Source organism: Lissotriton helveticus, chromosome 8 (genome assembly GCF_964261635.1).
Source record: "Lissotriton helveticus chromosome 8, aLisHel1.1, whole genome shotgun sequence".
In the NCBI taxonomy this organism is placed as follows: Eukaryota; Metazoa; Chordata; class Amphibia; order Caudata; family Salamandridae; genus Lissotriton; species Lissotriton helveticus.
In genome coordinates this window covers 366,744,730-366,772,238 of record NC_136069.1, presented here as the reverse complement: position 1 = coordinate 366,772,238, position 27,509 = coordinate 366,744,730, and the positions used below count along the sequence as shown (strand labels likewise).

The 27,509-nt window shown below is 43.2% G+C and overlaps 1 protein-coding gene across 2 annotated transcripts in view; it reads right to left on the bottom strand.

Annotated features, from left to right (window-relative positions):
* PDS5B (PDS5 cohesin associated factor B) overlaps positions 1 to 27,509 on the bottom strand; it is a 772,752-nt gene that overhangs the window by 645,948 nt on the left and 99,295 nt on the right. The gene's annotated exons all lie outside the window — the stretch shown is intronic.

Here is a 27,509-nt window from a genome sequence, read left to right as displayed (position 1 = left end):
GCACATAAAAAGCACATATACAGTATATCAGTCTGTATTTGGTTTACCTTTCTATTCGATAGCTGTAACACGCTCATGCAGACACTGGTTCACTGAAGAGTACAAACAGAATTAAGAAACTTCAGAATGCATAAATTTGTAACATGATGTTAAGAGAGAGGAAACTGTATGTTAGGTAGTTGAGGAAGAAGACAAGATGGTCAGAATATGGGGCAGCAAAAATAAGAGCTCGAGTTTTGTTACAATTATATCAGAAGCAGTAGTAGTTTTCCTGCAAAACAAATACAGGTTGAAAAGTAGATGCTGTGGGAACTTTACTATTTTAATTTCACAGATGTGGTTTCAGGAAACTAGAAGTAATGAGGATTAGATTCTGTAACCATTTCTCTAGGTGACTGTGAGAAAGTGAGTTTCCGTTGCTGTACCCCCCCCCCCCCACCCACACACACACTTTTTGCCTGATGCACTTTTCCTAGGTGTGCCCTGGGTCCCTACCAATTAGGTACCCAGGGTCTGTGTTCCTTCCCTGAAAACTATACTAAAGTCTGAACCCAATTGACATCTCTGGCCACATATCAGCCCCTAGTAAATGGTACCCTATGTACCCAGGGCATTGTGACGAGAGAAGACCCCTAAGGGCTGCAGCACTTATTGTACCACCCTTAGGGGCCCTGTACTTTGACATCCACACACTGCCTTTGCAGGCTAAATGTCTAGGTGCAGAACTATACAAAGAATCGACATGGCACACATCCCTGTGTGCCATGCCCACAATCCCACTGCCCTGGCATACATCAGCCACCCCTCTAGCTGGGTGCCCTATGCCAGTGGTGTGGGCACAGGTGCATGAGCCCTGTGCCCCTACAGTACCCAGGGCCATTCCTGGGCACTGTAAGTACAGTGATGCCATTAAGAGTAAGTGGTGCTGGGAGGTTGTCATTACGAACTCCACAGCACCATAATGGCTACACTGACAAGTTTGATATCAAACTTTATATGTCTTAAAAATCATAGCAATAGCCAAATTGTTTCTGCTAAACTGTTTCCAGCTTAGACCCCAAGACTGAATGTATGATCCAGTCTTGGGACTACTAAAGTAATCTGTACTGTAATCAACTGTACTTTTATGGTAACAATTCATTGAGCTCAATGCTAAAGTGTGTCTAGACTTCAGTTGCCTTTAGCAACTCCTGTACCTATTGTCTTCACCAACATCATTGCTTCCTTGCAAAGTAATTACATGAGAGTTCTCATATCTAGCAAAATACATTTTTATGCCTGTTGGTTCTAAAAATAAAACAACTATATCTTTGGATATAACAACCATTGGCCTGGAGTTCAGTCTCGGAGCGTGTGAAATCCTTCCACTGCTACCAACCCAGCCGCCCGAGTGCCCCTGGCAGTGCAACCTGTACCCTATTCTACTTCCCCATTTGCAGTGAGCAAGTGACCAGGATCCCAGCTCCCACAGCCGCCTGGCCTGCTAGCCAACAGCCACCAACCCAAGGCCCCCTGCCTCTCATTGGATAACATTGGGCCTAACTACCTCTGCACCCGGCAGCCCCTGTGCCGCTGTGGGTGTACTAATTGTACCTACCTGACCCTGGGGGACCCCTGAGTCTATGCCCAGACCTTAACCTCACCAGTCAGGTACTCACCTGAAAACCGATGACTCACTTTCCTGCCATAGGATAACATGGACTGATTTGACTCAAAAAATCTTATAAGTGTGAAGTTTTGAAACTTTAAAATATTCATCTAAAATCAGCCAAATAACGAATTTCGAACTACTCACCTGTGATCAGGAGAGAAGCCAGTACTGTACCTTGTAGCCCAGTACTGAACCGCAAAAGTAATCACAACCGTGTTTGCTAGTAATCTAAATTTATGCAATAGGAAACCATTGACTGCTTTTCTGTGAAATTTCTTCTAAGTGTGAAGTTTTGAAAAGTTAGAATATGCATCTAAAATCAGTTGAATATCGAAATCCGAAGTACTCACCTGTAATCAGTTAAGAAGCCAGTGCTGTATCTTTTAGCCCAGTTCTGAACGTATAGTATTTCTTCAGTGTCTTCTGCCTAGTCATGTGTTTCACTAGTAGGTGTGTAAACTCACGATAGGAGCACAATAGCACGCATATATAAAAAACAGCTGACACAGGTGTTCGGTGTGTGACCAAGAGCACTTGGATGCTCGAAACGCGTCGCCCGTGAAAGGTTGAATAAAACATCTTGCCTATAACCGTGGGGGTACGTCTCTTCTATTCACCACTGCCGTCGCTGCTGTGGAGGTTTGGGAGATTAGTGTAAAAAATATATATATATATATATATATATATCCGGTATGTATCTCCCTCCACAGAAAGAAAGAGCAGGATCCCAGGGAGACAGTTCAGAGAGGCTTTATTGAGCAGGCAAATGCTACGGTGGCGGCGAATGCATTTCGGCGTTGGCCTTCTTCAGCGCCCAGCACCGTCTCCATGCACCATCAAGATAGTCCTTTCTTGCTGCCTGTGAAGTAATGCAGGCTGGACCGCTCCTCCCCCGCTGGTGAATGCACACACCTGGTGTGGTCCGTCGTACTTCTTGGACCACAACACCCACAATGCCGTGTTGCAGCAGTGTAGGTTGATGAAAATAGCAGGGGTAGGTGAGTGAGTTCTTTTTGCGGTCCCCGGTATCAGCAGACTTGATGGGACACACAGCGCCAATTGACCGCTCATCTGGTCTCCCCTTGTGTCCCCCAATACTGCCACGCCTCGGAATATGATGTCTAATGCGCAGGGGAGAAAGCGAATAGCGTTTCACCCAGGAGAGGCATAATGCCTCGAAACTGCTCACCGCAAACAAGTTCAAAAGCGGGAACCAGATTGTGTCCGTACCCGGACCAAAGTAAAGTGCCTGGCGGCGTGCCATTTAATATCCGGTCCCAAAACGGCAGGGGATTCCTGGAAGGCGCTATTGGCAAGCGCGAAAATGTCCGGTATGTATCTCCCTCCACAGAAAGAAAGAGCAGGATCCCAGGGAGACAGTTCAGAGAGGCTTTATTGAGCAGGCAAATGCTACGGTGGCGGCGAATGCATTTCGGCGTTGGCCTTCTTCAGCGCCCAGCACCGTCTCCATGCACCATCAAGATAGTCCTTTCTTGCTGCCTATGAAGTAATGCAGGCTGGACCGCTCCTCCCCCGCTGGTGAATGCACACACCTGGTGTGGTCCGTCGTACTTCTTGGACCACAACACCCACAATGCCGTGTTGCAGCAGTGTAGGTTGATGAAAATAGCAGGGGTAGGTGAGTGCGTTCTTTTTGCGGTCCCCGGTATCAGCGGACTTGATGGGACACACAGCGCCAATTGACCGCTCATCTGGTCTCCCCTTGTGTCCCCCAATACTGCCACGCCTCGGAATATGATGTCTAATGCGCAGGGGAGAAAGCGAATAGCGTTTCACCCAGGAGAGTACACACATATATATATATATACATACATACATACATACATACATACATATATACATATATATATATAATTAAAATCAGACCTACATGTATTTGCTATTCAAAGCACTACCAGGTCCTGCCGTGCACGGCCAAACGAAGCAGGGGTTGGCTAGTTGGCTATCAGCATATTATTTGTGTACAGTCTCGCCAGAGGCCACAGTAAATGCAATGTTAATGACCTAAAAACAGTTACACCACAAAACAATAACACTTAAAAGCAAAATGTAATTAAATACCACATACCAAAAAATGATACTACATTTAGAGTTATATGTCACTGTGATAAAGGTAATGGAATATATAATCTGATCTGTAAAATGATTTGCAACATTTGTTATTTCATCTGTTTCGTTACGGGTGTGATCATCCGCATTGCAGTTGGTGTGGGAGTTATGACTTATGGAAGTTATGGATTGTGCTCCTAATCATAACCAGGACATGAATCCGTTTTCATTTCTAAACCATAACTGCATTTCAACTTGCTTATTTGGTCAATTTCAGAGGTTTCTTTAAGTATACATTAAGGTATTATGTCAAAGTCAGCCCCGACTTCACTTTATCCTTTGATTTTATTCAGTTAAAATTACACACACGCACACACTTGTATTTTGAGGCAACACACATTTATTATTATTTTTAGAAGTCAAGTTGCAGGTAAAAAGGTAACTGCTGGATTTGAATAGGGGGTTGATTTGAGAATTCAGAGGCAGCCTTTCAATAAACCGGACTACGGTAAAAAAATGATTTAATGGTGGAAGGTCTAAGCCCAGAGAGCATGGGCAAAAAAGCAAAAAGGCCACAAAAGAAAAGCTACTCTACATTGACTTTCTCGATAACCTCTGGATACAATCAAATTCTGGAAAAGTAAAAGCCCAGTTAATGTATACCTCTTGTTTAAAGGAACTGGAGAGTTAAAAATTGAGAAAGACTTTCCACAAAGCACGGGCGGAAAAACCACAAACTGTGCCTCAAGCCTCCGGGTCTACAAAGTAAGCACTGCCAACAGAGTGACGAGAATAGTTATTAAACATTGACTACGGTGTCCAGATCTAGGAAACTGGACAGGCTACAATTAATCATACAGGCAAAGTAAGAGTCTGAATCTTAATTGACAAAGAAGGAACCATTCATATAACCAGTTTCATATTTATTTTTTACCCATCTCGATTCAGGCAATCAGATGGAATGTGGCTGAGAGTCCTGCAGTATGGCCAGTCCATATCACTCTACAGAAATATCCTTGAGAGAACACTTCAAAGATTTATCTATTACTGGATGAAGTAATTCATCCAATTTGGAGGGGCAAAGATTGGTCTATCTATAGAATTATGTTGCAGAAGAATGCCCAATCCAAAATATTATTTGAGAAAAAACAGCCTTTATGATTCATGTTCTTGGACCACAGACCAATCTGTGATAACTAGGCAGTGTACACTGTGGCTAATGTTTACCACTGGTGTCCAAGGGCCCCAGCACTGTTGTACTCCCCGTTGGACAATCAACTTCAAAAGAGGAGTAAAGCTGAGTGGTCAAGGTTTACACGTTGACGTAGTAGGCATTAGAAAAAGCCATTGACCATCAAAGCCAATCTCCAATAGCAGACAGCATGTTACCAATTCTCGTTACTAAAAAAGGGACATCCTTACTCTTAAAAAGTAAATTTAGAACTGCTATTCAAGCAATCATACTCGCAACTGCGTGATGTCAGTGCAGTGTGCCACAGACTCCCAGGCTTCAAGCTAACTATTTAAAGACACTACATGCAGCAGCGCAACTCTTAAAAGGTCTGAAGAAATAGGAACCCAACTGGCTGCCCACACTATCCTTAAAACCATTTGCATAATCTACAAAGCTATCCAAACAGGCAGCTATCTCCTGCCCATCTGGCTGAAAAGCTCAGAGTTTCTTGTCACCCTCACCACACCCACAACCAGGATACATCAGACTGGTGATGAAAAAGGCAACTGGCCTTCTCCGTCAATGCATCTATGATCTAGTACAACAACCCCATATCACTCAGGGCTGCCTAAATCCTCCCCAATTAGGAAAGAACAGAAGACAAACCTTTTTAGAGACCACAACTTCGTGATCCAGCAACTGTTCACTTTTCCTCTTAGAACCCAGCTAATTCACCAATCACAAGCTGTCTGTGTATTTGCCTTGGGCCCTGTTCAGTACTCTGCTGTTGTTTGGCTTGGTTTGCACACTATAATAACATACAAACACAAAAACTCTAATACTGCACAACAGCACAGGTTTGTGGAATATGAATAAAAAGTCTGTTTCCATTTGTTAATAGGTCTCCTTATGGATGGATCAACTATTAAAAGATTTCCAATAGATCTTTGTTATTTCGAATCAATTCATGATTTTCTTATAAGATTCTGCTCAATTTATCAGTCTCTACATTGCTATAAATGTGGGCTTCTTTACTGACTATTCGTGTTACAAGGTTTTCACATCACGTCAAAATGGTAAAGATTTCATGCCTTCCTGTCGATTTAGGTAGAAAATTATTTCTTGTATTAACAGTATAAACTGGAATGGAGTTTGTACCTTGAAGTCCTCCTTCCCAAGCTTCATGACAGAGGTTGATTTGGTAGGTAGGCCCCTTGGAGACAAAATTCCCTCTCTTGGAGCAACTATGAAGAAAAGGGACATCTAGAATATGTCACTTGTGTTTAATATGCCTAACCCATTAGCAGAACTGGGAACTAACTGGGAAGCAGAGGAACTAGGGCTGGACACAAACTAAAAAGGTTTTATCTCATGTAATTTAAATACTTTCACAAAGCCTACTATCACCCCAAAAGTCTGGGAAATAGACAGAAACTATGACCCTCATTGCTTCAGATGCAAAGTCTCAACAACGTTGTATTTAGATACAATATGGGATGTCCTATTGTCAGTAGGTATGGTCGCGAAAACGTGACATTCTTGAGAGAATTGTGGCATATACCATTGTAGTTAACCCTAAAAATGCAATTTCTGTAATTATGCAAGATAATGTGGAGGGAGGAGAAACACATTTGCACACTGACCGCAAAAGATTTGGTTATTGTCAAGAGGGCTATTGCATAGTATTAGTGTTGGGATCCAGCACTTCCATTCACAGACGTTTTTAGTAGAATGGACTACTAGGCAAAGGTAGAGAAATAGTCTACAAAAATATAGGATGTGCACATAAATACCAAAAGATATAAGGATGGATTTTTCATCAATTGTTAAGCAACGCAAACCATAACAACACTTTAAATGTCAAGCTAAATGTATGCTGAAACTTGGGCTCCTGTCCGTTGTAGTCTGGCTTTGTGTTTCAAAAGTAATAAAAAGATGAATGTTGCAGCCATTACTTTTATGGGTCTTGGTGTGGATTTGTCCAGCAAAACAGTTTAATTACTTATTGTTAAAAGACTGCTAGGTGCTTGATCGAGTCAAGAGTATCTATAGGATAAGTAGTGCAAAGGATTGTTTTATTAAGATGGGTCATCCTGAAATTTTCCATCACCCAGAGTCTTTGACCAAGGAGGATTTTCTCTGGAGTAAAAAAGATTTTGTAACCTGGAGGGCCAGGGAGAAGTTCCTCCTGCACATGGATAAGCAGTACGTTATAGCTTTTTTTCCCATTACAGGGCACCCTTTTAATTGAACCATATCTTGTACTCAATCGGTCTGATCACCAATGATTTCCGTTAATCCACTTCAGCTTGAATTTAATACACCATTTACTATATGTTCTCTGGGGTAGTTCATACGGCATTACCACCTTTCCTTGTAGCTGTGATAACCGCTCGGCCCAGGACACTTTGCACTTTATTATGATTTGTACTTTCTACAAAAGATTAGGAATGCTTTTCATTGCCCCATTATTTGTTGACGAACAGTTTGCACAAGTTCGCCCAGTTATATTTATTGGATGCTGCAAATGGATGAATTAACTTGTCTAAACTTAGCTCATTATTTATCGGATGCAGCCTGCTTGAGGAAATCCCTATTTTCTGTTTGAAGTATGTTCTCATGGGATGCTCCATTGTGGTTTCCTTTTATTGTATTTTATTCATGTTTTTTTTAACTGATTGTTTTTTTTTTTATTATATTTATTATTTTCCATGTTGCACATACTTTACACATTGTTCAGCATTATTACTTCATGCTTCATAGCTAAATGAGCTCTATTTCAACATATACGAACATTTCATTACGCACTTCCACCATCAGTATTTATATTTCATACTTTACCACGATTAAACATTAAGCCCTTCTTGGGTCTACCTGCGGCCCAAGTCCCTCCTTCCACCTACTTATGGGTTGCCATATTCTTAAGCCTAATGTCCTTCCCCTTTTCCCTTTTCGTGCATAAATATTCTTCTCCATATTATATGCGTTCAACAGATTAGCCAGCCAGGTTTGCAGTGCCGGCGGATTTTTATCTAGCCATGCCCTTGCTAAGGTCAATCTGTATACTGACATTGCCACAAACAGAAATTCCTGCTGTGTGTCAGCCCCTTCCAATCCCAGACCTAAAATTATCCGAGCTGGGTTAAGTTTAATTTGGATCCCCAATGATCTGTCCAGAAAACCCTCAATGTCCCTGACTAGCGTATGCAGTTGAGGACAGGTAGCAAATATGTGAATACTATCAGCTTCACTAGCATTGCAGCGGGGACAGTTGGTACCCATGGTCCCGCCCCATTTAGCTATCTTAGCGGGGGTATGATAGAGTGAATACAAAGTTTTATAATGTTGTGACTGCATGGAGGATGAACACAATATAGGACGGCCTAGGTCCAGTGATTCCTTAAACCACCCTTCGTCCACGCTAAGTTTTTCCGCCCATTTATTACCCACTTTTCCTAGGTCGTCAGTTTTCCCTTTAACCAAACAGGCATAAAAGGACCTAATCGTGCGGTCCCCCAGAAGTCAAATTTTTTCCAGTATCTCATTCCTACTCAATCCAGCTGACCCCCTTGACTTATTATTAAAAAAACTCCTGACCTGGAGGTACTTGAAGAAGCCTCTATTATCAATACCATGCTTAGTTCTTAGATCTGCAAACTGTACCCCTCTGCGTCAAATAGATCCCCAATCTGCACAATACCACTGTTTACCACATTACTTCATCTGCAAAGATTGCTTGAGGAAATGACCTGTTTTTATAGAGTCTAGTATATCTGTTGTATTTCCCCAGTTTATTTCTTTTCAAGAAGGCAGTCCAAATCTTAACAGCAGCAGAAACTGTCTTGAACCTGGTTCTTTTGAAGTAGCCAAAGTCAATACAATTTAAAAAGCAGTTTCCCACATCTGTCCCCAACACAGTAGCATATACTTTCGTAGACAGGTTATTAACTCTTTGATCCAGATCTGTTCCTCCTATTAACCCTTGCATGTATTGTAGAGCAGCTGCCATGTAATATAACCTGAAGTCCGGTGCTCCCCACCCCCCCTTTCTCTTGGGAGCGTGATATATCTATATGCCCTACGCGTCTTCCCATGTGCCCAGATGAATCTGCTACATATTGCCTCTAATGTATTAAACCAGCTGTTTAAAAAAATAAAGAAATTTGGGGAGAATCAGCATCTTAATAACGTTGGTACAGCCCACCAGCGATAAGTGTAAATTATTCATCCTTATTAGATCCGTTTTTACCCTTGCCATCAGTGGAGCCATGTTTATCTCTACCACCATATCTAGGTTTGCTGATATTGCCACCCCCAAGTACACAGCTGATCCAACTACCCTAGCGTCATTACACGCAGAATATCTATTTTCAACAATCTGTGTCTTAGAGTTGTTCAGATTGTATCCAGAGATTTGACCGAAACATTGAGCCTCTGCTTCAATCTCCCTAATGGCAACGGAGGGGTTAGGTGTCAGAATGGCAACGTCATCCGCATACGCAAGAGTTTTTATCGCGCAGCAGTTTATATTCATTGCCCGAATCTGTGGGTTCTGTTCCAGCCTACGCAGATAGGGGTCCAAGTATAATGCAAACAGCAGGGGGGATGACGGGCAGCCCTGCCTAGTCCCTCTGCAAATCTTGACTGCTGCCGAGTATCCCCTATTGACCCTAATCTTAGCCATTGGGTTGATATACAGGGTCTGTATGGCCTTGATGAAGCCCTCCCCAATTCCACTCCACCTCATGGCTGACCATAGGTATCCCCAGGAGACCCTATCAAACGCCTTTTCTGCGTCTAGAAACAACGCTGCCATGGGGTCTCCTAGGGTACCTGCTGCATCAAACATGGTAATGACCTGTCTGACGTGTTGTGTTGTTCCTTTTCCTGGGATAAACCCATGCTGGGAGGGGCTAACTAAACCCTCACCCACCCCTGCTAATCTTTTGGCCAGTATCTTTGAATAGACCTTGACGTCAGCGTTCATCAACGTAATTGGGCGGTACGAGCCTGGTTCGGTTATGGGCTTACCCTTCTTGGGTATTACGATGATGTTGGCTGCACCCCAGGACTCAGGGACGGATTCACCCTTTTGTGCCATCACCATGATATTAAACATGTCCCCTATGATCACTGTTTGGAATATTTTAAAAAATTCCACCGGGATCTGGTCCGGCCCTGCTGCTTTCCCCGAGGGAAGACTGCCGGGAGCAGTGACCAGTTCCTCTAACCGGAATTCAGCTTCTAACTCCTCCTTTTCGGCTACAGAGAGCTCCGAAGGAGGCGCCTCGCTCAAATATTTTTCTATCTCTTCCGTGCTTGCTGTTATATCTGAGGAGTAGAGATCTGTATAGAACTGTTTAAAGACATCCCTTACCTGTCCTAGCTCTGTTACCATATTTCCTTGGGTATCTGCAATTTCTTTAATATCTGCTGCTGCTACTCTCTGCCTAGTCCGCACAGCTAGAATATGTCCCACCCTTTCACTGAGCTCATATGCGTTCTCCCTGTTAGCCAAGTATTTCTCGGCCGTCTTTTGGGCAACTCCTTCCAGGGCATCTGCTCTAAGCGATATTAGTTTGAGAATGTTTTGTTCTATCGGGACCTGTTGTTGAATAGCTACCACTAATTCTTCTTCGGCCCTCAATAGGTTTAGTCGTAATTCTTCTGTCTTCCGTTTCTCTTTTTTTTGTGCGGACAATACAAAGCTTAACATCTCCCCTCTAACACCGGCCTTAAAGGCTTCCCACACTACCCCTGGGGGTGCTGTCCCTCTATTTATATCCCAGAAATCCTTGATCCATTTTGTCATGTATACCCAATATCCATTATCTTGCAGCAGCGCCCTTTCAAAGGTCCATTGCATCTCTTTTTTGTGAGACTGCCCTAATCTTAACGTCAAAACCAATGGGCTATGATCAGATATAATTCGGGGTTGTTTTTCAATTTTTGATTCGGCGATTAGACTATTTGAGATTAGGAAATAATCGAGTCTGACCAGCACCTGGTGAGGAGCAGAGAAGAACGTGCTACCATCTAAGTTCGGATGCCATTTTACCCAAGGATCTACCAACGAGTTATGAGTCGCCATATCCGACAGTGCCCTTAACATTTTCCTTTTCCTGCCTCGATATTGTGACCCCGGCTGCAAGAATGAACTAATTGGGTCATGCAAATTAAAATCACCGCAACATACAATTGGCTCAGGCCATTGTGCCAGTTCCACATCCAGGTATTGAAATACGTCTGGGTCATCCTCTGTGATTGTTTTTAAATGATCCTGTACTGTGTTCTTTTAAGGTTTCATGTGATACCAAATACCAAATACAGATCAAATTAAATGAAAAAGATTATTAATAAAAAAATATTGATAGATTCTCAACTGTGATGCCTACGTAAACAAGATCAGTTAAGACTCCGTACTTGCATCAATGCCCTAGAAGTATCTTGATAAATTGTGCAATCTGCTTGGTGCAATTAAAATGAGAAGTCCAAGAGCCAATAGGACATAAAAATTAAAAATTTAAATCCAGTATTTGTGAAGCCCACTGCTACCCGGAGGCATCCGGCACTGGGGGCCGTCGGGAAGATTAAGCGAGCTATTGCCCAGAGTCACATGGTGCTCGGCTGACCTGCCACCAGTGCCGGGGATCGAACCGTGACCCCCGACATTTGACCTAAGTGGATCTAAGTGGTTGAAAGTGACTTAATATTCATTACCATTATCTTCTATTCAAATTACACTGACAGTATGGAGGAGTGTTCTTTCTTAGGAATCAACAAAAGTCTGCAAGATAAATCTTTGCCAGAAGGTTTGGAAAAATGCCAAAAAGCAAAACTTGTGCTTCTGCGAGGACAGTATTCATTATGATGTTAAGTAATTTTTCAAACATCTGTGCAGAGAAAAAAGTGGTTACCATTCCTCTACGGTGTTGAATGTCTTCTTCAGGAGAAAGAAAAATGGTAATGGTGATTCAGTATTTCAAGTCTCCCTCTTGGATTGTGAGAAAAAGTGGCAGCTCCTGTTGACATAAGGGATCACTGCCATTTGTAGATCCAGAACCTTAAAGTCTAGGTCAGCTGAAATATTCCCAGGGCTGGAAAGTCTTCTATGAAATCTAATAACACCTCTGACCTTTAGAAATACTCTGGAGATCTTCAAAAGATAAGTATTTATTGAAGAGTACTTGTAGAGCGCAATGTACACTGTGCTCTGAGTGTCCTGGCCCTAGTGACAAACCCAGACAGACGGAGAAGGCTAGATTTACGTGGAGAACAGCTTAATTTTCAGTGCCTTCCTGAATTTTAGCAAAGGTGTGAAGCGTTATATCTCCATTCAAGAAAAGGGCGATCTGGACACGGAAACCCCATTTAGTAAATCGGTCAAGGGAATTTCTAAAGGTGGTTTTGTGCACTGACCTAAAATTATGAGCAGGAACATAATTCTTAAACTTATTTGTGAGAAATTTAGGGGATGTTTCATGGTATAATCTATACATTCGACAAGGAGCTTTGAAGATAACTTGTGTACACAGGTTGTTACATAAAATTGTTTTGGCAAAATACCTAAGCGTTGGACATATATTAAAAGGCGGGGGAGGGCGGCCTCAGCACAACGAAGTGGATACAAAGGTCAAGGGGTCTAACTGAATTAGTGATATCCTTTAGGATAATAAAGGCTATCCATTAGAGAACCATCTCTTTAATATTAAGACTATTCAGTTGCAACAGGATCTTATGATTGACAGTATCAAACGCTGCAGACCGGTCTAAGAGTATTGCGACTCCTGAATTTCCCTGTCCGCAATCATTCTTAGGTCATGCATGGCAGGAATAATAAAAGATTCTGTTTCAAAGCCTAGTCAGAACCCTGCCCGAGAATCCTAGAGGATGTTCTCTTCTACAAAAGAATGTAGTTGTATAGTGACCGCCTTCTCTAATATCTTGGCAAAAAAATGTGAGTATTGATATAGGTCAGTAGTTAGCTGGGTCTCCATGGTCAAGGGAAGACGACTATTCAGGATAATTTCAATTATAGCTTTTTTGAAGGCTAAGGGGACCTTGACTGACTCAAGGGAAGTGCTGATGACATGCATGACCAGAGGACTGATAGTGTGCTTAATACTTTTCATCATAAGGGCCAGATAGCTGTCTAATGGAGAGCCAGAAGGCTGGCTGGTAGAAGCTTTGGCAATCCGCTTCAGTGATAGAAGGTAGTAAAAACAGCTGTTTTTTATGCAACTAAATATTACATTCTTCTACAGGGTCTACGATGAGGGCACCAGATTTAAGATCATCCCTTATATTCTTCATTTTATTGTAAAATAACAGTAATAAAGGGTGAATCTCCGGAGAGAGAATGACGTTACAACTGGAGGCTATTGGGTTTTGTATTGTTATTATTAAAGGGCTTGTAGAGCGCAACAGCTACTCCAGAGTGTCCCGACGCTAGTAGTGAAATCTACACCCATAGAAGAAGCCCTTAGAAAACAGACCCCAAAATAACACGTTTTTAGGTGTTTCTCAAAAAGCGAGATTTCCCGAGTAGCCCATAGTTGAGGGGGATAGAGCATTCCACTCCTTGGCGGCCAGACAGGAAAAAGACATGCTGCCCCTTTTCTTCCTTTTGAACCGCGGAGTGACCACCAACAAATAATCGGAGGGCTGAAGAGATCTGGTCAGATGATATGGACAGAATCTGTTGGACAGATTTGAAGGCCCTTACAATGGAAAGCTCTAGGAGTAAGGACTAAGCCTTTGAACCGGACACAATCTTTCACAGTTAACCAATGTAGACGTTTTAGGGCTGGCTGAATATGAGCTCTCCTTAAGGGACACAACAAAGTTGGGCAGCAGGGTTCTGTACTAATTGCAATCTCCTGAGGAGATGGTCAGGGATCTCCCAGTAAAGTGAGCTGGCGTAATCCAGCCTAGAAGTGATAATTTTTGCTGCTTAAGAGGAAGCAAGTACAGGAACTTAAAAAAAAATGTAGCATGCCAAAACAGGTACTTACTATCCCAGCCACCTGAGGCACAATAGACACAGATTTATCAAACTCCGCCCCCAGATTACGCACTACCTCAGCTGGTGGGGGAGGAACATCCTGTGGCCACATGTCGTTGTACCAGGTGGGGGTGAGGGTGAAGCAGGGTTTCGTTCTTGCACGCATCCATTGAAATACAGCAGACATGCAGGGTTAAAACTGAAGATGGCATTGGGAGATTTGTGATCTAGTGTGAGTAAAAGTCGCATATCCTACGATGATCTTGGAGAGTTCTTGAGAATAATTTTTGCCATTCTGAATCTTTTGTAATATACTCTTAACTTACCTCAAGCCCCTGATTTTATAAGTGTATCTGTTTCCAGTATTCATGTTTGTTTTGGCTACTTTAAGAATTGCGCCAAGATCTTTTCAAGAGTTTAAGCTTCTCTCTCTGTTGGTAGGGACTGTAACAAGAGAGAAATGTGTTTTTTTGCTATTGTCTTTTGACATGGGCAAAGAAGTTCTGCATTTCATTTAATGATGTGCTGGACTCCAAAATTATAGATTCATCGTCAATGGAGGGAGTAGATGCCTTGTAGTAAATTATTTGTGAAGGCAGGTTGTGACCAGCTTCCTTTTTTTTTTTTTTTTTTTTTTTTTTTACATTTTTATTTTTCCTTTATCAAAGCGGCACATGTTGAATTACACAGTTACTTATACACAATTTACAATACAATGCCTATTTTCACATTTTCCATAACACCTTATACCTACTTTAGGTTTAATACATCTAAACCATAAATCAATCGGGCTCTTACCCTTAATACAAAAGAAAAATAATAAAGATCAGAACATTATTAAGGAGCCATTAATTGACATGCCCCCCAGACTTTTCTCCACCCATCCCCTACTCAGCTTCTTTGCTTCTCTTTCCATTTACTTAATGGCTCCCAGATTCTCCTCCCCAAACATCTTCCTCTCCTTCCTTTCCGAGCATATATATTTTCTTCTATCTTATGGGCATACAACGTGGTCGCCAACCAGTCTTGAAATTTAGGGGGGTTTTTATCTAACCACGCCCGGGCTATTGTCAGTCTATACACTGCCATTATTACAAACAAAAATTCTGCAAATTGTACTTGGTCCTGATCAGCTACTCCTAACATAATCCAAGAAGGTGTAAGACGAATTGCAATCCCCAAAGATCTTTCTAGGAATCCCTCTATCTCCATAATCAATGAGTGTAGCTGTGGGCATGTTGCAAAGATGTGAATGCTATCAGCTTCCAACTCATTACATCGGGGGCAATTTATGCCTGTATTCCCGCCCCACTTTGCTATTTTCTCGGGCGTATAATAGAGAAAGTATAGTGTTTTGTAATGCTGGGACTGCAGCGGGGCAGCACTTAAGATTGTGCAGCCTAAGTTTAAGGATTCAAGAAATAGATTACGCTCAAACCCCATTTTGTCTGCCCATTTCGTACTATATTTCTCTAGATCGTCCTGCTTTCCTTTCACCAAGGCTGCGTAAAAAGACCTGATTGTGCAGTCCCTCGACTTCGTAATTTTCGACTTCGTAATTTTCTCCATTATTTCTATCTTGTTAAATCCTACTGGCCCTCCTGATTTATTCTTTAAGTAGCTTCTGATCTGTAAATACTTGAAGAAGCCCCTATTCCCTATACCATATGCCTCTCTCAGATCTGCGAATTGCATGAACCCTTCCTGGTCAAATAAGTCCCCTATTTGCGTAATCCCGCTCGCTGCCCAATCTAACATGGTTTGATCAGCAAAAATTTCCCCCGGGAGCGATCTATTATTAAGCAACAAAACATATCTGTTATATCTACCCAATTTGACTTTCTTTAGGAAAGCGTTCCATATCGTAACTGCCGCCCTAACAGTTTTAAACCTGGTTCTTTTAAAGTAGCTATAATCTAAACATTTTAAAAAGCAATTACAGGCATTTGGCCTTAGTACAACAGTATAAACCTTTGTGGACATATCTTGTATTCTTACATCATCAACTTTCCCCCCAATTAGCCCTTGTATATATTGCAAGACAGTAACCATATAATATAAGCGAAAATCAGGTGCACCCCATCCCCCTTTTTCCCTAGGTAATGTCATAAACCTATAGGCCCTCCGGGTCTTGCCGTGTGCCCAAATAAACCTGTTGCAAATGGCTTCTATATTGTTAAACCAGCTGTATTCAAATAGCAGGGGTATGGCCCTAAAAAAGTATAAAAACTTAGGAAAAATCATCATCTTAATAATATTTGTGCATCCCACCAATGATAAATATAAGTTATTCATTTTTTCCAAATCCCTTTTTACAGAGGTCAACAAGGGGTCGAGATTGCTTTTAACGATACTATCTATCTCTGCTGTGATTCGCACCCCTAGGTAAGTTGCTGCTTCTACCACTCTATCGTCATTACATATTACCCACTGGTTTTTAACAATCTGGGTTTTGGTGCTATTCAGGCTATACCCTGAGAACTGTCCAAATCGCCCCGCTTCGGCTTCAGTTGTTCTAATAGCTACTATAGGTTGTGCAGTCAGAATAGCCACATCGTCTGCATATGCTAGCGTTTTAAATCTGCATCCATTAAGAACTAGCGGCGGAATTTCATCATTAGCTTCGAGTTTCCGTATGTAGGGATCGAGATATAGAGCGAAGAGCAGTGGAGAAGATGGGCACCCCTGCCTTGTCCCTCTGTGAATTTCAATTACGGTTGATTGCCCTCTGTTGACCCTTATTTTAGCAGTTGGATTAATATACAAAGACTGTAGGGCCTTTACAAATCCTGCCCCTATACCATTCCACTTCAGAACTTCCCATAAGTATCTCCAGGAAACCCTGTCAAATGCTTTTTCAGCATCTAAAAACAGAGCAGCCGTGGGATCTTTTAGCGTGTTTGCTGCATCAAATACCGTGATTACTTGCCTAGTGTGTTGAGTCGATCCCTTTCCTGGAATGAAGCCGTGCTGTGAGGGAGCTACCAGTGTTTCTATTACCCTTGATAGCCTTTTTGCCAAAATTTTGGAAAACACCTTGACATCTGCGTTCATTAGCGTAATGGGGCGGTACGAGCCCGGGACATCTATGGGTTTGCCCTTCTTAGGAATCACAATAATATCTGCACCTCCCCATGATTCTGGCACAGCCTCACCCTTTTGTGCTAATAACATCACGTTAAACATTTCTTCTAATAGCACTGGCTGAAAAGTTCTATAAAATTCTACTGGCAACTGGTCCGGGCCAGCTGCTTTCCCAGATGGTAGATCCCCCAGGGCCTCCACCAGTTCGTTCAGCTGCAGTGTATTTTCCAGGCTGTTTTTGTCTAGGTCACCTATCACCGGAGGCTCTATCTCACTTAAATAAGTTCTTATATCATCCTCATTCTCCTGGCCATCCTGTGTATAGAGTTCCGTGTAGAACTCTTTAAAGACCTCTCTAACTTGCCCAGCTTCCTTAACTATATCCCCTTGAGAGTTCTTGATTTCCTTGATATTAGCCAGTCCCTCCCTTTGCCTAGCTCGCACAGCCAGTATATGGCCTACTCGTTCACTGAGTTCATAAGCCTTTTCTTTATTTGCCATGTATTTCTCCACTGTCTTTTTCGCCATCCCATCCAGGGCTTCAGATTTAAGGGCAACTATTTTCAATAAGATCTGGTCAATGGGGGCGTGAGAAGATATGGCTGAGATAAGTGCTTCTTCTGCTTCCCTAACTAGATTAGTATCTTCTTCAGCTTTTGCTTTTGATACTCTCTGTGTCTTAATGACAAAGCTCAGGGTTTCCCCTCTTACGCTAGCTTTAAAAGCGTCCCAGACTATCCCTGGTGTTGATGTGCCCTTATTTATCTCCCAATATTCCTTAATCCAGTTGTTCATTCTATCCTTGTAGCCCTGATCTTGTAGTAGTGTCCTATCAAATGTCCACTGACTCAGCTCTTTATTCCTCTTTTGTCCAATTGTTACAGTTAATACTAATGGATTATGGTCTGATATAATCCTCGGTTCCCTATCAATCCTTGCTCTATCCATCAGGCTTCTTGAAATTAGAAAGTAGTCCAGCCTGACCAATATTTGGTGGGGGGCTGAGAAGTAGGTGCTCCCATCTAGATTAGGATGGCATTTTAACCATGGATCTTCTAACGAATTATTCCTTACCATATCTGATAAGGCTCGGTGGGTCCTTTTTTTCCTACCTAAGTAATTCCTACCAGGATCTAAGAAGCTACTGTCTACGTCATGTATATTCAAATCCCCACATAAAATAATGGGTTCTGGCCATTGTGCTAACTCTGTGTCTAGGTGTTGAAAGATCTCAGGGTCGTCTCCTGTAGATCCGTAAACCGAGACCACCGTAATGGTTTCCCCTCTGAACACTAATTCAGCTATAGCCCATCTACCCCATTGATCTTCCTTCTTTCTTTTTACCTGCGAATCGTGTCTCTTACCAAGGATGGCCACCCCCCTCGTTTTAGTATTTTGATTAGTTTTCGCTAATACGTTAAAACCAAGCTGTTCTAGTAAATAACCCTTGGTACCCTCAATGTGGGTCTCTTGAAGACATACTAAATCCGGATTCAATGATTTCAGATAGGCGGTAGTTTTAAGCCTTTTATTTAAATCGTTTAGTCCGCAGATGTTTATCGAAACTATCCTACAGGTCATTACAAATCGGGTTTTTCCCTCTCCCATTTCCTGTACTTGGTTGCTTCGTTATTTCCTTACCTTCACTTTTTAAAACAAAACTGGTGCATACTTTATCCTTCAAGTCTTTCTTCTCTCTACTACTTGCATTGTGCTTAAACTTGTGCTTGTGCATGTGCCCCTCACCTAAGTGCCTACCTTCCCCCCCTCCAGCCTCCCCCCCCTCCCTCCCGCTATCTCCCTCCCCTCTGGATCCCACCCCCCCTTATCACAGGCAAATAGGTCTATCAGACCTATGTGTGACCCCTGTAGTCTGCAGAGTCGCTACTCTCTCCCACCCCGTTTCCACGGCTATCAATTCTGTACACATTTAGTTGCTATTAGCTTTACGGAGTTTTTGGTGGACTGGCTGTGGGGGATTTTGACGGTGTTCTAGGTCTGTTCTCTCTTCTTCTTCTGTCTAGATCTGAAATCTCTTCGAGATACTCCCCCGCTTTTATCTCTGATGTAAACATCCTTGTATACCCCTTCTTTATCACTTTCAGCCTTGCCGGGAATAACAGATAGGCTTCCGCCCCTTGCTTTTGGAAGGGAGTTATCATCTGCCTTAGCTTCCACCTTCTTTCCACGGTGACATGGCAGAAGTCCGGCCTGGCAAAGAAGGTATTTCCATCGGCAGTCTTTCTGGTATCAGGTCTGGCCTTGTCGATTATCTCTTGCCTTGCTAAGAAGTTCCCTAGGAAGACCAACATTGCCCGTGGTAGTGCCTTCTCTGGCCCCCCACGGCTTTTCTTTATGAACATAGGGTATCTATGGGCCCTCTGTACTTCGAGTTCCCACTGCCATTTTGAATCTGGAAATGCTTCAGACAGTATTTTAATCACATACCCTCTAGGGTCCTGGCCCTCCCGTCCTTCCTCCAGTCCCAAAAGTCTTACATTGTTTCGCCTTTGGCGGTTTTCAAAGTCTTCCAACTTCCATTGCAAGTCCTCCACCACTTTTTCCTGCTCTGCCTTAAAGGTTTTCCAATCTGTCACCTCATCTTCCACTCTGCTAGTCCTCTCTTCCACTTGAGTTACTCTTACTTCGACCTCTTCCTGTTTCCTGCTTACTCGCCTGATAGATGCTTGCAGCTTTTTTGTGTCCCTTTTCGCTCTCCTACTTTCAGCTCTGGCCTCTGAATGCATCTGCTTCAATGTTCCGAAAAGCATTTCCAGTGTCACATTTTGGGGATTCCCTGGCTCCCCATTTTCATCCTCATTTTGATCTCTTTCCTCATATGTCTCTGATGTAGCAGAGTAGTCCCATGACAATTTCTTGTGCATACTACTTCTAGACCCTCTTCCATCATTTCTACCTCCAGCTTTCTTTGTCTTTTTTTTTCTAGAAGTTTGATCCCTGGAGCCTTTACTTGTATCAGAGTCTAGTGACTGTTCCGTGCTGCTTCCCATTTCCTCATTTTCTGGTCCGCTAATGTCTGTAGTGTCAGAGCCCTCGTTGACTGAAAAAAAACTCAGGTGAGCCCCCCCTGGCTCTTCTCTCATCTCTTCCTCCTCTGCTATTCTCCTGACCAAATACGGGGTCTTGTTGGTCCCTTAGGCTCTGTGTACTTCCCCAGCTTGGATCGATTTGCAGTAGAGTTTTAGTGTTCAATTCTAGTTCGACATTCTTCAATGCATCTAGCATTTGGCTATTATTGCGCTTTTCCAGCTGCTCTAGCGCGTTACCTTTTGCACCAGCGTCCTCCTCGCTCCCCTTGCCTCTCTCCGCGCTCTGCTCCGCTTGTTGCACGCTGTTTCCCGCAGCCTTCCACGGTTGCCCAGCAACCGGCCCCTTGACGCTAGCGTCCTCGCGGTTTGCTGATTCTCCGTCATCCGCGTTGAGCCCGGCTGCCAGACTCGTAGATCCCGGCTCAGTCTGCTTCGGTAGTGGAGCTTCTCTCGCTGTGCGGGGCTGCTGGGGATCGGGTGCCTGCCCTTGGGTCAGCGGGAGTGTCTTCGTTGTGAAAGATTCCGGTAAGGTAGATTGCCGCAGTTGCTCCTTTGTTGACAGTACTTGAGCTCGCTGGCTTTTTGCTTCCGTGTCCAGGACTACCTGCCTCGCCGCTTTACTCGCTGCGAGACGAGTCTCTGGCTTTGCTTCGACCTTCTTCTCATGTTTGTCATGTTTGTCATGTTTGTCTGTTTTTTTGAGCAAAGTACTTTTAACAGACCGGCTAATCTGTTCCGTCTGTTTCTTAACGGCGGTAGCTGGCATCTTTGGGATCGCGCCTGGACCTTTAATCGGCCCTGATGGTTTATCCTTGTCCTTGTCCATTTTACTTTTCTGTGACATTTTGTGGATTGATTTAGTAGCAGTTATTACTTTCCTCCAATAGTCGAGAAGGACTGCCCCAGTGTTAGCAGATGTTACCCAGTAAAAGCCTGCAGTAACGCGGGACAGTAAAACAGCCAACATCCACATCCCCGTATCTCCGTATCTCCGTATATATCAGTCCAGATCCATCCTGAGGTAGGAGAGAGGAGAGCTAGCGACTGCCCTCTACAGTGCTACAGCGGCCATCTTGCCTCCACCAAGTGGCCACAACATGCCATTTGTTGTTTTCGTTTTCACTCTCATTTGATAGCATTCTATTTGTTATTCCCATAGGCTTCCGTACCTTTTAGGTCACAGTCTGCCTGACCTCACAGCTGTCTGGTTTGCTAAAGACATTTTGGGGACATTCATAAAGTTGACCTAGGAATGCATTCTGCCCGTTGCTTGCCATTTGTGGTTTGTAACACACGTGTTCTTGCTTTCCATTTGCTGGCTTGGTTTGCTTAAGTCTGTACACCTTGAGATCTTATCATTCCATGCACAACCCTTATTTAAAGTATCCTTCCCGGTGCTTCCCTTCTGTAAACAGACCAGTAAATCTCATTCTTATCGTGTCAGGCGCCGTCTTCCGAGGCGCTTGCTTACTTTTCTTTCTCCGACTTCAAAGTGAGAGCATTTATGTCACAATCTTGGTGGATACTGGGGGTAGGAAGGAGTTTCTATCTAGCACATGACAACATTTACACGAAGTATTTTAGAATATTTCAGAATTAGGAAGACAAATGATCAAAACAAATCATTACACTAGGTGATGTATTTTCACATATTTTCGCCTGTGCACCTTATAGTTTTATTAGTAAAACTGTAGGTCTGTGAAAATGTAATGGTCATTTCAATTGGAAATATAGTCTGTAATGACAGTATGTTACCACGTCATAAATACTCACCTCTACTCTACACCACACCACTGCACTCTACTCTACTCTGCACCATTACACTTTACACCACTCCACTGCACTCAGCACCACTGAACAACACGCCTCTACTCTACCATGTACCACTCTATTGTATGCCAACGCATTCTTCGCCACTCTACTCTATGACAATGCATTATTCACCACTCTACTCTACACCACTCCAGTCTAGGCCACAACAATCTACTCTGCACATTTCCACTCTACGTCATTGTTCTTTACGCCACTCTGCAATACAGCTCTATGCCCCTGCTCTCTACACCAATCCACTGTATGATGTGCTAATTTACTCTCCACCACTGCACTCTATACCAGTTTACTCTATGCCACTGCACTCTACTCTTAACCACTGCATGTTGTGATAACGCTCCCTTCGCCACTGCTCGCTTCGCCACTCTACACCACTGCACTGACACTCTACAACACTGCACTCTCCGTTACTTCACTCTGCGCTACTGCACTCTGCTACACCACTGCAATCTACTCTGCACCACTCTACAGCACTGCACTCTATGCCACTCAACTCCACTCTGTGACGCTGTACTGTATGCCACTGAATTAAATGCCACTGCACTCTATGCCACAATACTCTGCAAAACTATGTGCCAAAGCACTCTACACCAATCCTTTCGACTATATGCAACTTCAGTATATGTCACTCTACGCGACGCCACACTACACCACTCCAATACACAACATTCTCTGCCACTCCACAACACTCCACTCCACTCCACTCTTCCCCATTCCACTCTACAACACGCCATTCCACTCTACGACACTCCATGCCACTAACTTGCTGAACAGCAGACACGCTGGTGCACAACATGGCTAAAACACATTATCAAAGCCAATAGCTCTTGCTTAGGCAATACCTATTGGCTTTGCCAATGCAGGTTTTAATTAGCTCCTCCTTGGAGCATGGACCAACTATGTGCAGTTCCAAGTTTTCAAGGCTTGCTCAGTTTATCCCTGCCCCAAAGAGAACGTTGCCTTACTTATATATATATATATGTATATATATATATATATATACCAATCCCGCTTCCTCTTCAGAAACCAGGCCTGACACAGCTGGGGTCTCGTTACAACAGGGCTTTAAATTCCGCCATACAGCACCAAAATTACAGCGTATTTAGCATCAGTCTCGCGCCTGGGACGCGTTTCGGCGATTGCCTTCTTCCTGCCAGTACTGCACTCGACTGTCAATAGTTTCAAATTTCGCGGGGTTTGTATTATCCATCACAATCCCACTCAATGGCACCCAACTCCACACAATGTCACTCCACCCCACCCCACTAAACGCTACTCTGCGCCACAAACTTTTAGCCATGCTGAACAGCAGCCACGCTGCTGTACAACATGGCTAAAATACATTGGCAAAGCCAATAGCTCACATATCCACCACTCAAATCAAAGTGATTTATTCGGTTAAAATTGATAACCATAAAAGCATACAACGTACAAATTTCATTTGCATTAAAATATAATTAAAAGAAAAACCTGAATCAATTTTCCCTGTGAACACACAGTAAGAAGTCAACCCAACAGGATAGATTTTGCAAGTTAAAAAAGAAACAATTATAATTGAGTAAGTGAGATGAATTTGAGACTATATCCAAGCTTTAAAAAGAGAGCACATAGGTGACATCAATTAAGATTCATTACATTAGTCAACACAAAAAGGTAACTGTGGTTATTGGATACTTTCAGATCGCCAAATCTAAGCCATGAAAAGAGTCATAACGATTGTAAGTGGGTGTCTTGTAACTACTCATTACGGGGCCCCTCCTGCCCATCCGGTGATTTTCCTCTACGCTCCATCTTGTGGGGGGCAAATACGCGGTTCTGGGATAGAAATCGGACAATTCTCTTGTTGCTATGGGCCCGTCTCCTATTTGTGAATCCCAGCTACGTAGATATGGGATGACCTGGTTATCCCTGAAGTTAACAATTACCAGGTCTCCAACCATATCCTTAGGACGGGAACCTATCCATCCCACCCGTCTGACATTTAAGATTCTTCCATCAATATTAGATGGGAGGGGTCTATTCTTAGTTAACCAAAATTGTACTTTATTTTTGAGGTCCTGATGCCCTTCAGTTTTCCCGTTTATGAGCACTGGCAGTCCCGAGAGGACACACACATAAGGTGCTGCCTCTGGTTGTGGATTTATACAGTTGATTTTTCTACACATATTACCTTGGTTAGCAAATGACCCCTCAGAGCTCGTGGCTACTTTGGTCGGCCCTGCTCTAGCGGCAGAACTCGGTTCCTTTGTCGATTTTTTGGGTACTTCCTTGCTGTTTGAGGCTAGTAATGTGGAATCGAATGACCGATTTTGGGCAGTTTTGCTATGTGCAGTGGTTTCAGGCATATTGGAAGCAACTAAGCTCTGCAGTTGCTTGCTTAGCTTGATAGTTTCTTCTATGATTGTGAGCTTTTCCCCAATTCTCTCTATCCTTTCTATGAGCGGGGATAATAAAGTTTTAACCAGTTCTTCAAGCTGGGCCAAGAGATTGGATGGTAAAATGGATACAGAAGTATCCAGTATTGGACATACTTTAAGTAGTTCAGGTGTGATGATGGCTTTGACCAAGGAGGGACTTGAAATCAATTTTGGATGTTTCGCTAGACTCCCCCTGTGTTCCGCACCTTTACGCTTTCTGTTCTGGGGAGGGACCTGGGAATGCATGGTCGCTTGAGTGTTAACTTTGTCTATTAATGGAGAAGGAGTTTCCAGGGGACTTTTATTTGGTTGGGGTGATTTACTAAACTGGGGGCTTCTATTTCCCATAGGGCATGTTGTGGGACTGAATTGCTCAGTTCCCTGTTCTGCTTGGAAGTACCTAGGTGTTACAAATTTCGTTTAATTCCCTCAGTAATAAAGAGTTCGGAGAGTCAATTGGAATCAAAGGGGATCGTTTGCAGGATGTAGTTTCTGTAGACAAACTATGTTCTACTCTCTCAATTGCCGATGTTACCCATGTTAGGTTTTAGTCCAGTGTCCCCTTGAGTGAACCCCCCCGAGAGAGTGTTTGTTTGGAGGCCCCTTTAAAAGCCATGGTACAACTAAGTAATAACCAATAATAACATACACGGACCTATATCGGTCCAGTGGGTATCTTATTGGCCAATAAATAGACCATTTAGGGGAAGCAGAAGTGTTCGTGGATAGTCTCTAGATGCGCGTACCTTGGTTCATGTCCTTTGTCCCCAAAACCAAGAGTGGTTGCCCGGCCCGACCTCCTCTGGCCTTTGAGGGCCACAGAGGGCCCGCCCTTTGCCCGGGCTTAGCCCGCGTGCGTCCCGCAACGCGGACGGGGCTCTGACCTTTTCGGCGCGTCAGTGGGCGGGAAAGGGCAGAGCAGACAGCAAAGGATTGTGGGGGCTGTAGTCCCCCCGCTCGGCGGCCGCGTGGTGTTCCAGTCTCGGCGGCGGGGGGGACCAACAGCCGGTGAAGATGCAAGGGCCGACTGCGCTATGGCCAGCGAAATCCCAGAGTCCCCGGTGAGTTCTGTATCAGGATGGTCGCCCGCTCCCCAGATGGGGCTCTGACCTTTTCAGCGCCTCCTAGGCGCGTCAGTGGGCGGGAAGGGGCGGAGCAGACAGGCAAAGGATTGTGGGGGCTGTAGTCCCCCCGCTCGGCGGCCTCATGGTGTTCCGGTCGCGGCGGCGGGGGGGACCAACAGCCGGTGGAGATGCAAGCGCCGACTGCGCTATGGCCAGCGAAATCCCAGAGTCCCCGGTGAGTTCTGTATCAGGATGGTCGCTTCACTATTTCACTATACTAATTCAACACTAATCCTTATGGGTTCCGGAGTAGCATGCTACTCGCCAAAAATGTGCTTCAAAACCCCATCAGGGGTAGCAAGCACTATATAAATGCAAACCTCTTTTCCTTCTTCTATCCCGTCGCTACCCATCTCTATCCAAATAACTGAATAACCTATCCACCACTCAAATTACTTTCATATTTCACTATACTAATTCACCACTAATGCTTTATGGGTTTCTGGAGTAGCGTGCTACTCGCCAAAAAAGCACTTCAACACCCCATCAGGGGTAAAAAGCGCTATATAAATACAAACCTTTTTCCCCTCTTCTATCCTTCCGCTATCCTTCTGAATCCAAATAATTGACTAACTTATCCACCACTTAAATCACATTCATATTTCACTATAGTAATTCAACACTAATCATTTATGGGTTCCGGAGTAGCGTGGCACTCGCTAAAAAAGCGCTTTGATGCCTCGTCAGGGGTAGTAAGCGCTATATAAATGCGATTACAATTACATGTAAGCTAGAGCTATTGGCTTTACCAATGCATGTTTCAAGGTATGTTCAATATTTGATTCGATCATTGATCTTTGCTGCCATTCCATAAATTGTGACCCAATGCAAAACCTTTTACTTGTACTAATATACAAACTTAGTGCTTCCCTTTCAATGCCTCAAAACATGAAAGCTAACAGTCGGGGACAAAGTTTTTTTTTAACAAAATACTTCAGCAAAATCCTGTATTTGAGATATAGGTTTTTTTAATGTTCACTTTTGAAATATACTTTTACCTCGTGCAAATTCTTCTTACGCATTTCACTCTAATGAGCTTGAATGGAGCTCTCCAAGGAGTCTCAACGAATATCTCTCAATTCCTTTTGTGCAATTACTAAATTCAAAAGTTCAGAAAATGCAAAAACACACAACGCAGGGCGAAGGACAGACTCCTTCCTTTAAGAAAGCAGCTTCCTCTCTCTAAATATGTGCTGTGTAACTTTCCACTCTGCATGTACAAAAGGCTAAAGACATATGTGTTCGTACATAGCAATGACAATGTACGACTATTTCCGGTATATATCTGATGTCCTTCACGTTGCAGGACAAGCATACGAGGGGGAGGTAGTTCATGGTGGTCACGACTTAGTGCAAGCTGTTTATTTTATTGTTCAGTTAGTTAAAACCATAACAATATACCAAATTTTAATATTAAAAGTTTGCTACACATAAAAAATTGCATCTCTACAAAAACATAAAATCTTAGAAGATTATACAATTGTAAAATACTTTCCAAATTATTAACATGATTTAACATTCAGTGCATGCTCATGAATTCGTAGAAAATTAATCAATTTACAATTAATTTGGGGGTCATTGGAGTCTAGTCCACATATGATAGCTCTCCTGCACGATCTTATGCCTCTGTCCTGAAATGCTCGCCGCAATATTGTGGTTCGCGCTAGTTGCAATGTCTTACAGTGACATACAAGATGAATGAGGTCTTCTTTTTTATAACCACAATGGCGGCAATTATCATTTTCTTTTGGTTTCCAGTGAGGGGCTTCCGCAAGAGTAGGGAACTGTCCGAACCTGAACGTTATTAATTTCCTCTTTAGGTAAATGGAATAGGTGGAGTCTAGATAGGCCGCTTGTTTCAAGGTTTTAGAAGTATTAATTAATCAGTGTCCACGAGTGACTTCTTGTTCGAAAAAGATCTTTATCGGTCAATAATGAGTGGAACTTTGCAGCTTTATTTATTATTAATTTGAATGCTTGGTAAGGCATTTGTTTACTCCATAGCTCCCTTGTATATGTCATCTTTAAGGAGTTTTCAAGAAATGTATATGCTGGTGAATACTGTTACTAGGGAAGTAAGAGCATCTCTTCACTCAGTTTTCCAG